The sequence below is a fragment of the Abrus precatorius genome, unplaced genomic scaffold (assembly GCF_003935025.1).
Source record: "Abrus precatorius isolate BTA unplaced genomic scaffold, Abrus_2018 Scaffold3, whole genome shotgun sequence".
NCBI lineage: Eukaryota > Viridiplantae > Streptophyta > Magnoliopsida > Fabales > Fabaceae > Abrus > Abrus precatorius.
Window position 1 is genome coordinate 13,309,476 of NW_020874373.1, and position 13,900 is coordinate 13,323,375.

A 13,900-nucleotide genomic window follows, 5' to 3' on the forward strand; every position below is an offset into this window, starting at 1 on the left:
TCGACGTAGCTGATTGCATTATCTGGATAGCTTGAAAGTGTATGTGGGGATCTTAATAATAATAATTAGGTTGCTCTTGTTCACGTCACGTGAAAGCCAGCTCAGAAGAAGTATCACCGGAAGAAAGCATATTATTGTACTACGAGGTGTACAAAGAATTTTTACGATGCCGATATATTATTTTAACACTTAAAATAAGTGTCTACACTACACAATCGTTATTTCTTTTAATGTTAAAATTTTTTATATAATTATTTTATATTATTGTTATTATATTAGTATTATTTAAACTCTTCTATCCATAAAATAATTTTTTAAAAATATTTTAACACCAAAAAATATTAAGTATATAGTGTAGATACTCATTTTGTGTGTTAAAATAGCACTGATATAAATATAATATAAACATTTGTCATCGTATATCATGTAGAGCAATGCTATTTTAATACTTAAAATGAGTGCTTACCCCAGACAATTCAGTATTTTTGTGTTAAAATATTTTTTAACATTATTTTATTTATATAAAAGAGTTTAAATGATATTGATATAATAAAGAATAATATAATATAATTATAAAAAATATTTTGTACTACATAAATACTAATTTTGGGTATTAAAGTAACATTTATTTATACAGATAAACCAATGCAAGAAGAAAGGTGACTCATTATTGAATTAGGAGACCCCCACGTGTTTTATTTGCTGCTTTCCAACTGCAAGTTTCTATGTCCTGTAACTTTCTTCAACTCTATTGTCTTTAAAGGTTGAAACTACTCATGTTAATGCTTAAAGAGTAAAGACTTGTTCCAACACACAATTTCAATTGATGATTCCCACGAAGAAGCATTCATGTGACAAGGTTCTACGGGTAGGAAAACAACTTATCCACGCTAATGTATAAATTTCTGTATACAAGATTCTCAGCCACATATATGGATAGATATTTCTAATTACTTACATATTTTTTAAGAGTTTATTTTTTATATGTTGTCTCCGCTAGGTTTATTGGGTCCTGAGCCGGCCGGTAATGAACCTACTTACCTTGTTAGTGGAACAGCTGCAGAGCCAACCCTTCTTGTATTATTCTACCAAATTTTACATGCTAATCCAAGAAAAACGATATTAGAAATTCGAAAGAACTCATTCATACTTTAAAATAATTATATTTAAAAAGGTCAAAATAATTAATCATATGATAATTGATAATTGAACTATCAATTTAATATCTAAAGGTAATATTTTTTTATTAAAAAGTATTTATTACATTACCAAATAAAACTGTACTAAATATTTTTAATAAAATTTTTAATTTTGAATGCTTAGGTCCAGCTATAAATTAATTAAATAATTCAACATTAATTGTTAGAGAACAAGTCCCGTGTTGATGAAATAAATTAATAAATATAAATATATATACATATACATATATATATATATATATATATATATATATATACACACACATATAAACAAATTCAAATATGATACTAAAATCCATAAACCCTAAAAAACAGATCAAAAGACCTAAAAGAAAGTTCATTATGTAGATAAACTTATGTAACCTCTAAAGTTTAAATTTAAAATGCAAGTTGGCAACTGAAAAATAAAAGTGTAAACAATATTCAACTTATAAGTTATAGAATTAATAGTTTTATTCAATATGTATTTATCCTCTTTATTTTAAATAAATTGTGTATAAAATCTGAATTTCTCTCCATTTAATGCTAATACTAGTTAATATGATATTACATATATTTTTTAATTATTAAATATATTTCATCTACTTTTATTAAATTATTTTAATTCAATTAAATACTTGTAAACTTTTTCAGTTAGGTTATCAACTACATATGTGATAAGTTTTTAACTATTTTCACTTTAAAAAATCGAAATTCTAATCAACTTGCATATTTATAGTAGATCTGTTCATTTTTTAAAGTAAATAAATTTGTAAATTTATTTTCTTTCTTGTAATATGATAATTACTAATTTTGAAATAAAATATAATTTCTCTCTCAGCCAATATTAGAAATTTAATTCATTTTACAAAATGAGAATAGAGATGGCAATGGGTAAAGTACCCGATGGGCACTCGCAAAATTTACTCATAATGGGTAGGGTATTTACCCGCTATACGGGTACGAGTATGGGTGTGGGTAAAAATCTGCAAATTTTAATGGGGATGGGTGCGGGTATGGGTATCTAAGTACCCACCCCGCCCCATACCCGCATATATATATATATATATATATATATATATATATATATATATATATATATATATATATATATATGCTTGAACTTTATCCTACAATTATGCATTGAATTTTTGTATTATTATATTACTTATGTGAAGTTATATAAGATTAATATAAAAATATATTTAATAATAAAGTAAACCAAAAAAATTATTTTGGTTTATATTTTTAATAGAAAAATTTATTTACTATTTTATATCATTTAATTAGGCTAACACAATTTAATTATTACATAGTTAATATAAGATTGACTTTTTTTAAAATATTATTTATATATGACACACATAAAATATTTTTTACACAAATATTTTTGTTAATAAAATCATATTGATGTTTAAATCATAAAGTGAATGATAAATAATAAATATATTATAAATATTTTATAAATTTTACAATCACCTACTATTACCGTAAACTTATTATTTATTAATAATATTTAAATTTTTTTATATTTTAATTTAAAATAATATTTTTCTATGTAACATATGTATTACAAGCACAACTATAATCTATTGAATCTAAATAATATTATTCTTACTATTTATTCACATTCAAAGAAGTTTTTGAAAAGATATAAATATAAAAAATTATTGTTAATTTTTATTTGTTAATTTTTTAAGATAAAAAAGTATTAATTTTTTAATATACACGTATATTTCTTTATTATAAAATTTTATTGTAACTATTTATCTTTTATTCAAATTCTTGTTTTTAAAATTTATATATATTATAAATATTTAATTCACTAAAATAATTTTTCAAACATTTATATTTTTGATAAAATACTTTCGTATAGTATATGAGTTAAAAAAATACTAGTATTAATATATATATATATATATATATATATATTAATTATATTATATTATTTTAATTAAATCTATTATTTTCTTACAATTTCAAATTCAAAAGTTAAAAAAAATATTTTATGTATCAACTTTCTGTTGTTAGTATTGAACTTCTCTACTCTAACTCTATTCTCATTCTCAATTTCTGTCTCACTAAAACTTAATAACTATGAAATGTTATTCATTAGAGTTAGTTGTTAATGCCGTCACAAGAGGTTACTAAGTGATCCCACACGAAGGGACAACCATTGTACAGATCTATTTCGTTGTCGTTCTGACATTACCAACAATCAAATCTCACACAAGATAGGATTATCAATGACAAATAACTTGTATGTTTAGTTTTGCTTATTGTTTCTAAGAATTTTAGTTTAAAAAATTATTATATTAAAATACATTTAACATTTATGATCTTTGAATATTTATTTTTTATCTATATTTGTACCTTGTTTGGCAACTACATATTGAATTTTTGTATTATTATGCTACTTATGTGAAGTTATATAAACATATTTTTCTTTATAAATATTTTTTTCTCAAACAAGCGCAAGTAATGGGTACAAGACGAGTATGCGGGTACCCAGAGGGTACAGGCACATGGATTAATGTTCATACCTACGCGGGTATAAGGCCGGGTACTAGTATTTTTTTTAAAACGCGGGTATGACGATGGTTACTGTAGTACCCTACCCATTGCCATCCCTAAATGAGAATATAAAATTTATTATTTTTTCATATCCTATTACGTATTATGGTACATTTATTAAAATTTTTGTTAATTATCACATAAATAATGATTTTTTTTTCGTAATATAACAATCCATAATTGAATCAAATGTAAAAAATATTCACATTATTAGTATATTTAGATTAAATTCCTTTAATATATATTTTTTAAGTTAATGTTATTTAATATAATAAAATATTTATCAGTACTATCATTAATAAAAAAATATATGTATTTACTAAAATATAAATAGTGCATAAAATTTTATTATATATATATATATATATGAGAAGGATTAAATTATATAAATTATACTTACTCTTGCATTATTTAATAACTTTATGTTAGATAATTTAATCCTAAAATCAACTATTAGATTAAATTTTTTTAATCACATAAATTATATATAAAAATTTAAAATTAATTCAAAAAATTTTATACTATTAAGATATATGTGTTATAAAGAATTATGAGAAGTAAAACATATCATCTCTAATAAAGAGAAAAGAAAAACTATAAACGACTAAATAAGACAAGGAATTGTATTTGCAATGAATTAGTTTGACAATTAATATATATATATATATATAAGGAAGAATGTAAATTATTATCTAGATTATGGTTGATAATTAAAACTAAAAAGTAATCACTTAATTACATTGTTAAAAATGGAATAAATAAATGAGAGCCATAAATGAGTTATGGACGTAATAGATATCTTATTTATATATATTAAAATTAATATAATATATATTAAAATTAATATACTATATACTTTTAAAATTTATGAAAATAAGGATTATATGTAACAAATTTATAAATGTTTGATTTCCATAAAATTTGACACAAATAATATAGATAATATATAATTATAATTTAATGATTAAATTGATAAAAATTATTTTTTTAAATTATTAATAAATATTCGTATAATTTGATTCTTCCATACACAAATATATACACATAAGAGTTATGATCCACTTACACCAACTGTCAAACTTGAACAATTACATCACTTAATAATTTTTTATAGAATTTCATATTAATCAATCCAATCATTAGTTTGAGTGATTTTATCAAGTAGATCACTTTTATAAAATTTTATACATAAACAAAATTATTAGATACTTCATTGCATTATTTATTTTAAAATATATTATGTTTTAAGAATATAAATAAATGTTAAATTTTGAATAATATGCTTACAAATATTCAAATTGTTTTAAACTTGATATATATGATTAAAAGATAATATAAAATAATTCAATAATTTAATATATTATATTTTATGAAAAATCATCATAAGTTATAAGTGTTTAAAATTATATATATATATATATATATATATATATATATATATATAACAAGGTAATTTCATAGTGTTAAATATGACTTAACTACAAATTTTGTAAACAATAAGGATTTCGTTCCTTTTAGGGACTCCAAGATAGTTTCTTTTGTTTAAAAAAAAAAAAAGAGAGAGAGAGAAAGGCATTGTTAAGGTTCTCGCCATAGCTGGCCTGGAAGAGTGATCAAGCGCAACAAGAAACTATAACTATTTGTAAAATCTAGATCTAAGTCCCTGACTCAGAGACAATATGCAAGGGATGAAGCGACATGAAGTAGAAAAGAGGTCCACTGAAGAGATAGATCTTGTAGATCAAAGCACAAAAAAGGTCAAAGTGGGAACAAAGAACCCATGAAGGAGCAAAAGGAAGTCATGCAAGAAGATCAACGATGTAGACCAGATTCCATACCAAGTGTTCTTGAACCCTAACTATTCTGAATATTAAAGTGCTAGAGTCAAATGACATAGATCTAGTGTTTAATGATGATAAAATCATAAAATCAGTCTTAGAAGATTTAAATATTCAACCTAAAACTAAAGAAAATGGTTAAATAAATTTTGATAACTAGAATTTGTCCTGAGCTTAGGATACCCCTTGAAGACTAAAAGGGCTAGTGTGAGCCTTGAAAATTCACCCTCATAGTACAACTGTTAAGAAAGACAGTAAGTTTCAACTATCTGAATCAAAGACTTACTAGTATCTAGAGGGAAAGTGATTCACTTAAAATACTAGATATAAATAATGAATTCTTTTTAGTAAAATTTGAGAGCATGAAAGACTATAAACATACCTTCTTTGAAGTACCCTGGTTGATCCTTAACCATTATCTACTTGTTCAGAGGTGGAAAGTTGATTCCTATACTTCTCTATTATCTAAAGAGAAATTTGCTAGGATATAAATTGAAATAGATCTTAAAAAGAAACTAGTTCTAGCTCTCAAGGTCTGAGGGCAGGAAATTAAATTTGAATAAGAAGATTTACATCTAATATGCAAGTGTGAGAAATATAGGCATAGACAAGATTACTGTGGAGGTAATTGAGAGGAATGTCTAGAATGAAATGGAGGAGGAGTTGACTTTACCTAAGAGTCATGGGCGTATAGGGTGGAAAACTTGACACTAAAAGTGCAAGTAAGGAAAACACTAGGGTTGATCCTGAAAAGGAATGGTTGTTAATAAAGAAGAACACTTTAGCCCTTAAATGCTAGTTAAAAAACAGTTTAAGAAAAAAAATCTATCAACCCGGCCTCATCCATCTAGAGCCCTTCCAAAGAATGGTTGTGAATATATATATTGTTTACGATTGTTTTAATTATTCTTTTTAGCATGAATAACTAAGTTTATATTTAGGATTATAGGAGCTATTATTCATGAACTTATGAGATTTTGAAGTTTGAATCTGTATTTAGTTTCCGTTCGTGATTAGCTTTTACCTATTGCACATAATTATAATTATAATTAATTATATCATTAAGCGATTGTACCTCGATTAGTTAATGGATCTATAGGATAAAACCAAATAAAGGATTATGTGGACTAAACCAATCTTTATCTTCCAATTGTTATTAAATTAATAAGTTCATAGGTACTTTATGCTTTCTTTAATTGATCATTGGAGATATTAATTTAGAGAAAAGAATATTAGTATTGCATGATTATTAGGTATTAATAGTATTTGTATGACTAATTGGTAATCACAAGAAAATCAAATTTAGAGTTAAATAGAAAAATAATATAAATGATTGAAAGAGAAAACTCATATATCCTAGATTCCTCTCTTATAAGTTTAACTAAGATGTACGTTGTGTTATTTACTTTTATTCATAATTAATTTTATAATTAAATTTTGATTTTTACTTAATTTCACATTTTTTTAGTCTCAAATAATTGAATTAAAAAATTCTTAATAATTAAAAATCAATATTTGTGAGACAGTCTTTCGAGAACTTATTTTAAAACATTTTATTACTTCTCAACGAGTACACTTATCATAAAAATCAATATTTTAAAACATAAAAATCATAAAGATATTTTACATATCATAAAGATGACATAAGAGTATGTATATATTTACAACAGTGGCTCCAAGTTGAGCTCTTAATACAAAATTTCTATATAATAGTTACATTAAAACCTTATATTCACACTAAAACCTAAACTGCTAAAACGAAATACATATCCTAAAATCTTCGACAAGGACTATTCTTTAAACACTCCACCTGTCATTCCTACTGATGTACCATAGTACGATCTTTGCAGTATACACACAACAATACAAATACAAGGGTGAGCTTATATAGATAAAAATCATAATTATAAAGAATGAATATATCAAAATCATTTGCACAACACTTATGATTTATAGCAACCAACACAACAATTTCAATCAAATAATGCAGCATGTCAAGTCCTTTTCCTAGTCCATCTAATGCAAATGCAGTGATTCAATTTCCATCTAGTTTCACAGTCTAAGTAATCCAGAGGAACTGTTCAGGTCTAAGAGCAATCCATCCTGGTATCTGGATCCAGATAAGCACAGCTCAGCATTTTATGCAGCTTTGGAATGATGAAAATGAATATGGTGCAGCACAGCTAAGTCAATATGATACAGTAGAGTCAAATCTAATTTCAATTTCAGCAACACAGCAATGTATTCATTTTCATTTAGCGTTGACAGCACACCCATACATATATTATCACAACAAAACTAAGCATTTTGACATATAGCACACAACAAAACTAAGCATTTCGCAGTATTATTTAAACATTCCAACACTTATCGAATAATAAAATTAAGCCACTTAAAATATAATTTAAGTATTTCTATGTATTTAATACCCTCGTCATAGACAACACATCATGTTTTACTACCGCTTTCTAAATCACTATCATACTTTGGGTTTTTACCCTAAAACTTGATCATACAACAACTGATCCTCATCTAATATGAATTTATCTATCTCATGAACCAAATTAGCTTAGCTAAGTTCCCCTTACTTGGAGTGAATTCTAAGATCTTTGTGATTATATATTTATAAATATGTTGGCCTGACACAGGCTAACCTGAGCTTGACCTGTTTAAAAAATGGGCGAAATTTTCTAGCCTATCCTAGATAGGGGTGGTAAATGGACCAACCTAGCCCATCTCACCAAAAGTCTGTCTAAAAGCAGGCTAGCCCATCCTGTTTAAAAAAAAGGCCAGATTTTTTAGCTTGGCCCAAATAGGAGTGGTAAAATGAACCATCAACCCGCCAAAATTCTGCCTAAAAGCGAGCTAGCCCGAGCTCATCCCATTTAAAGAATAGGCCAAATTTTTTAGTCTGTCCTATTTAAGAGTGGGTTTACAGGCTAACAGGTTAGCTTACAGAAAATTATAATGTAAAAAAAAAATTAGTGAGTTATTGAATTAATGGGTTAGCCCACATAAAATTAACAAATAATAATAATAATAATAATAATAAATCTTTAAAAAAATATTTTTATATTAATAAAAATTAATATTTTATTAAAAATAAATTTTCAGTAGTAACAGAGAAAAGATTCAAGACTCACTTGATCACCTCATTTATGATATTAAAAATAAATAAATTAAATTAGTGAAATTGTTTGGGAACAACAAAATAAAAGGATCTTATAACTTTTTAAAACTTTTTTTAATAATATTCTTTTTATTCAAAATTTATCCTTATTATATTAAATAAATTATATATGAATTCTGAATTTCCTTTCTCATTGAATTTTAATACTAATTAATATAATATTTCATATATATTTAAGTTATTTAATATATCTCAGATAATTTTATTAAATAACTCTATTTAATTAAATTCTTATAAAGTTATAAGCTTTTTTAATTAGCTTATCAATTATATATGCTACAAGCTTTTAACTAATTTTATAAAAGAAAAAATTTAAATTCAAATCAACTTGTATATTTATAGTTGATCTGTGTGAAAGTTTTTATTTTTGAAAGAAAATAATTTTATAAATTTACTAGTGTCTGTACACGGAGCATTTTTATAATATAGATCTTTTTGTAGTTCTTTTTATTATAATTTTTGTTGTATAAAATAAAGTAAAAAACTTTTAAAAATAAATAAAAAAGTTGAAAGAAAAGATCAATTAAAAAAATTAACTTATTAAAAAATTATAAAAATTAAAATTTATAATGTTTCTGTTTCAAATTTCAAATATTAAAATAGAAATAATGTCTGCTTTTTCATCCTTCGCTGTTTGATATTTTTCTTTTTTATTTTGTTCTAAATTTTTATATTAATTTTATATTTTTTTAATATTTATATTAAAACTTCAAAATAATGATCATCCTGCTACCGCTGTAGTATTTTTTATGTTGATCACTTCATACTGCTACCCAGGATTAACTACTAGGGTTGAAATATTTCTTGGGCACAACACTCGTTGAAAAGAACCCTTTTATCGAGCTCCATTTTTTTTTGTCATATATGGGCATTTTAATTAGTTTTTCCAATCCATTTCATTAAATAGCTTTTGCATTTTCATTGTTACTTTTAATTGTGACATCTTGGTACTTTTCTAATGAACATTTTCACCTTTTGTCTCTTCTTTTACGCTTTCATGACTTTTTCATTTTCTCGTGATTCTGCATGTTCTTGAAATAGTGCTTCCTCAAAGACGAATTTTGAAACTTTTTCATCTGAACCTACGTTGGTTGCTTCTAACATCTACCCCTAACTTTCTCTTTCTCACTCTGAACCGTCTAATGCTTTAGAGCGATGGATGCTTGACGTACCCTTTCCAAAGCTTGACTCCAATCTTCCTTTTTCTTCGAGTAATGACTTCTTCTCTTACGGCTTACTAGGAACACCTGCGCAGATTTCCATGTTCGTCTTTACTATAATCCAGTTGAAACCCCTTTCTATTATGAAGGGTCCTTTTCTGTTGCGCTCATGTATTCTCTCAAGAATAGGTGCCTTTTTACTTTGTCTTACATGCATTGCCTATGGTCAATTGGATTGAGCATGTGTTCTCAAATAATCTTCTTTTTTTTGTTATTATGTAAAAGGTAGGGATTGCAGAAGCTATTCAGGAATTTCTCGATTATATATTTCTTCAGTAATTTTCAGTCATTTCTTGAATGCTTCAAATCTTAAATTATGCTTTGCTCTATGTATTTTAAGAAATTGTCTCTAGTATTGATATTTTTAACGTGTTCTTCTTTTATCTTCATGAACCAAAACATCTCGTTTGAATTTTGAGGACAAAAAACTTACCTTTACCCCCTTAGTAAATTTCACTTATACTTGCCTTTTATAAGACATGCTAAATTGTTAAGCATGCTTTTTAAAAAAAAAAAAAAGAAATATTTCTTGTCCTATGACATATTAGAGCTTGACAATGTATACATTAAATAAAATTTTGACAAAATCAAGTTGTATATTAGCCTTTGGTATGTTAAAATCTTGAAATGCTACAGATGTTTTAAATAATTAATGCTTTTTTATATTTTATTATTAATTAATTTTAAAGTTTTTAATAAGTTGTGATTTAACCTTTTGTTAATTTATATAAATTTGGACAATATTTGCTTATATTAAAAGTTATTTATTCTATAAATAATAATTAAATATTTACTATAATTATTAATAATACATCTATCAACAAGAAGTTTGAAGATGAGAAGTGATAATAAAGGAACTCATGAAGCACTCAATAATAATGACAGAGTAATGCTAGCAATACTCTCTTTAACACATCCTTTCCTGTTAATTGAGTTTTATTAAAATTTATATGAATTATATTATTTTTTTATTCCTAAATTAATGTTTTTCTTTTATACTTTTTAATTTTTAATAAATTTTAGTCAATAGTGAGATGTGTTAAAAAGTGCATGCTAGAGAAAGTGTTTCTAGCATTTCTCAATAATAATGACTGATGGAAAGAAAAAATGACTGAATATGGTATAATGACAATAATAACCTTCAAAATGAAGGAAAACATTAACCCATTCTTCTACTTTTATAAATATAAAGATAAAGATAAATATTTTTTTTGTGACATGAAATATCTAATTGACAATGAAAATATCAAATAAAAAAGATTTGGATACTATTCGATTAACGTAAGAACTAGACATCTAGTCTTATTTTTGTTTAAGTAAAAATATCTACTTAAAGCAAATACCCTTAACTAAAGTAGAAGTATATAATATAGTATGAAGCTTCCTTAGGCAGAAGAAATTAATCATGGACAATAGTTCTCTCAAATGACTTCCTTAGCTGTAGCCAACTTCTCCTGTCCATCCGCAATGTAGTCAAAGAAGCAACTCCATATTCCCTTACAAAACACCATGAACCACACAACACAACCAAATCCTTTAAGCAGAAACATCATTCCCAAGACCCTTTCAAAGCTGAGAACTGGATCTGGAGCTATCAAGAGCTCATTGGAGTGAAATAAGAGGAAGCAAGGAGAGATGGAAAATTGTTATTTAAGCAAAACTCAGAATTCACTTTTCAATCTCATCAATTTTAACGTTGTCACTGGGACAAGCATTAAGCACCCACCTACCACCATGAAACCCCAACTTCACGCTATGGGTAGTGAACAATGGAAAAAGACATTTATTGTATCAATTTAAATGCTAAATCCAAAGAGTGATGAAGAGGAAGGAATTAAATTAATGACTGAAGATAAGAGATGTTGGAAAATGGAAGCAACCGTATAATGACAGATATATGAAAAGGATAAAGAGTGAAAGGAGAATGAATGAGAAGAAAGCAGAGAACGAGAGGCTGAAGAAGGAGTTGAAACAACTAAAGCTTTGAATGGAAGAAGAGAAGAGAGTGAGCGAGAAGAAAATAAAGTTAAAATGTATATGTATTTGCTTAAGTGAATTGTTTAAGCGGATAATTTTGTTTAAGTGAATTTAAATTTGTTTAAACAAAAATTAAATTAAATATTTATGTTCATGTTAATTAGAGAAAAGTTGGATCCATATAAAAATGAATAAATGGAATAGGTAGTCATAAATATTGTTGGCAGCTAATCTATCATGTACAACTTCTTAACTTATAATAGCTAATTTTTTCTATTAATAATTTGAATTTTTTCTTATTTTATTACTAATACATTTTATCTCATAGTTTATTCATTAGAATTTTGTTTGTATTATATTATATTAATTTAGAGAAATTGTTACTGATACATCTATCAACTGGAAAGTTTGAAGAAAAAGGGAAGTGATTATAGTGAAGCACAGTAACGACAAATGAAAGAAAGAAATGACTAAACATGGTGAATTTTCTAATTATTTCTTTTTCTTTTCATTTTTCTTCATTTCTTTTCCTCCTCTAACCCCCCGTCCACATCTCCTAACCCATTTTTCTCCTTCTTCAAACTTTGACAAAAACATTTCTTGTTCATTTTTTTCTCTTCCTCTTACCCATCATCTGTATATATTCCCCTTTCAAACTTTAACAAATTTCTGTTTTCATATATGATAGGTTTCACATTGATTAACTCCTACATCATTTTCTTCCTTTTACTCATCATTCACACTTGTTCTCCTCTTCAAATTTTAACAAAAACTTATCTTTTCATACATGATAAGGTTCACGTTGATTAACCTACACATCATTTTTGCCAAGAATCGTAATTTATTCTGTTTGGGACAACATGAAAAATTGAACCTAAAAGCTCCAAACGAGAATTTTGTATGCTATGCAGAGATAATTATAATACAATATAATAGTGAGAATTCAAATTTAAAAAAATAGATCAAAATTTGCTTCAATGCAGAAAATCAAACAAAACTAGACTGTTATGGCATAAATATTATCCAATGTAATTATTGACAATGTTACTATCCCAATATGAATAAGTGAAATTCGAAGGTAGCATAAAGGTGAGGAAATTCTTACCTTTTTTCTGTAAGTTTGAAATGTTAGTTCGCAGAAAGAATCATAAGAGAAAAGTGAGAAGTTTAGATCTTTTTAACGGTGAATAGAGGGTGGTGCTTTTTATTGCAAAAAAAAAAAAAAACAGAGAGAGAGAGAAAAAAAGATAATAAAAAATTCAGTGAAATATATTATATTTTTATTGAAGTTTATGAGAAAAAAAGTGATAAATAGTAAATTTTTACTAGAATTAACCTATTTTATGAAAAAAAATTATTTAAAACACTTTTGTAAGTTAAAAGACTAAATGAAAAAAAAGTTAAAAAACTAAATTAAAACAAAATTAAGAATTAAGAGACTAATATATTAATTTAAATATTTTTTATTTAATTTTATTTAATATATAAAATATTTATCATTAATAATAATAAAAATAATTGTATTTATAAAATATGTGAAAATTTAAAAATTATGCAATAAATTTTAATTTTTATGTTAAAAGATATTTTAATTTAGTAATATATATAAAGGATAGACATGCACAAGGTCGTGCACAATTCGATTCTAGCCATACTTGCACACGTGCACTTCAGACTGTGCATATCTCAAAAGACTGAATTGCAAGACAAAAAGAATATCGCCTTTAGCCTTTATAGCTACCATTCATAACCACCATGAAGTGTGGGCATGAGAGACAACATTTAAGATTTTTTTTATAATTTATTAATTTATATTTTTAAATTGATATATTATTTTTGAGTTTTTTTTTTCTTTTTATTGATGATGCATGATTCATTCATTTATTATTATATTTTCATCTTAAAATGTGTTGACATTTTGAT